Source organism: Rattus rattus, chromosome 7 (assembly GCF_011064425.1).
Source record: "Rattus rattus isolate New Zealand chromosome 7, Rrattus_CSIRO_v1, whole genome shotgun sequence".
Classification (NCBI taxonomy): domain Eukaryota; kingdom Metazoa; phylum Chordata; class Mammalia; order Rodentia; family Muridae; genus Rattus; species Rattus rattus.
This window is the reverse complement of record NC_046160.1, coordinates 34,357,480-34,359,615: the sequence shown is the minus strand read 5'-3', so window position 1 is coordinate 34,359,615 and position 2,136 is coordinate 34,357,480. Positions and strand designations below refer to the sequence as shown.

Below are 2,136 nucleotides of genomic sequence, written 5' to 3'. Positions count from 1 at the left end.
TTCCTGCAGATTTAATGATGCCTTTCTTTTTAATAGCTGAGTAGTATTCCATTGTGAAAATGAACCTCATCCACTTTATCCATTCTTCAGTTGAGGAGCATCTGGAATTTTTTTCCCAGTTTTTGGCTATTACTAATAAACCTTCCATGAGCAAGTAACACTTGTTGAGCAAGTGTTCTTGTGATAGTGGAGAATGATCTGGGTATATCCCAAGGAGTTGTATAGCTGGTTTTCAAGAGAGAATTATTCCCAAATTTTTAAGAACCTGCCAAATTGATTTCCAGAGTGGTTTTACAAGTTCACATTCCCACCAGCAATGGAGGCATGTTCCCCTTGCTCTACATCCTCAAGCTGTAGCTTAAGATTTTGATTTAGCCATTCTGAGGGGTATAAGATGGAGTCTTAGGGTACACTCAGAGGATTGGCTGCAGTTCCAGGTGACATGGTTGCGGAGCAGACCTGGTCGCAGCAATACTCTGGCAGCCAAGAGCATGCCTAGTTGGCATGAGCCTGGTGCAAGGTCCAAGGCCCCGAGGTACTCACATGAATAAACATTTCCATAAACTTATGGAGAGAAAGGACTTAGAGACATGGCTTGATAACATTTCTGTTTCATCTCTTTCTCTGACTGACTCGCAGACAAATAAAACTCTTGATCACCTAATTAGTCTGAGTGGAGTTGCCCAGCTCAGGCCTCTCTCCCATAACTTGGAGACTCTCTTCTAGTGGGACTTCCTCAAACTCCTTCCCTGCAGCTCAGTTTTTATTTGATAAAATGGCTTGATCCTCAGACTACTCACATGCTACCTGGTCTCTAAGCAGTGGAATAAGATGCTAAGTGCCTGTGCGGAGGTGTGGCAAACTGCATGTAAGAATGGAGGCTGGCAGATAGACGATTCTGCTCAGGATGCTTTGTACTAGAAGGTTTACTTGAAAGTTATTTTGAAGATGAAGCAAAAGGAGGACCATGAAGCCTTTGAGACCTCATCATTAGTTGGACATAGTGCTGGAGTGCATACACTTTACTACAAAGATGGGTTCAGGGTCAGATGACTTGCCTGCAAAGCTGTGGGATGTAAGCACAGGGCAGTGTGTTTACAGCATCCAGATCCATACTTGTGCAGTGTAAAGTTCAATGAACAGCTGTGACAGGCTCCTTTGATAACACTATGGCCTGCTGGGAATGGAGTTCCGGAGCCAGGACCCAGCACTTCCGGGGTCATATGGGTGCGGTGCTCAGTGCGGACTACAGTGATGAACTGGATATTTTGGTGAGCGGTTCTGCAGACTTCGTTGTGAAAGTATGGGCTTTGACTGATGGGACATACCTGAACACACTCCTTGGGCATACTGAATGAGTCACCAAGATGGTCTTGCAGAAGTGCCAAGCCAAGTCTCCTTGCACAGCCCTGGAGACTACATCCTCATAAGTGCAGACAAATATGAGATTGAGATTTGGCCAACTGGGAGAGTCCCGTGCTTAACGGGACTGTCTATCTCCAAGGATAGAAGTATCTGACTATAGTAAAGACTTCATTTTGATGGAAAATACATTGTCTATAGTTTAGCCCTGGGTCTATACCAGTGGGACTTTGTTAGTTATGATATTTTCAGGGTCATCAAGACACCCAAGGTAGCAAACTTGGCCTTCCTTGGCTTTGGAGATGTCTTCACTCTACTTCGCCACTACCTATACATCATAAACTTGAGGACAGGGAGCTCATTAGCCACTGGCCACTGCCAGAGGACAGGAGAAGCATCCTGGCTGAATGGACTGGATGAACACAATGACATGGGCTTGGGGTTTGCCACCAGCATGCTTGACCACAGTATTCACCTGGTCTTAAGGAGCATGGCTGACAAGAACTACCACCACTGACTGACTTTGGGTGCCAGGGCTGTGGGTTTTGGATGCAACGTCTATGGCAGCCAACTGCATGAACCAAAGTTGTTACCTAAAGATATCATCACACAGTGCACAATCATTTATCTGTCTGCCAGGGGTTAGGGATCAGGTAGGGAGGGCTTGTTTTACTGATACACATTGCAGCATGCTAATGGGATACACCATTGACTTCATTTGTACTTAGTTATTTGGTCAGTATAAGAGGCTACATTTTTGGAAAAAAAATGGAG

At 45.0% G+C, this 2,136-nt stretch overlaps 1 pseudogene; it reads left to right on the top strand.

Moving 5' to 3' along the window:
* Positions 1-561: 561 nt before the first annotated feature.
* Positions 562-1,879, top strand: LOC116906031 (annotated as a pseudogene).
* Positions 1,880-2,136: the final 257 nt, after the last annotated feature.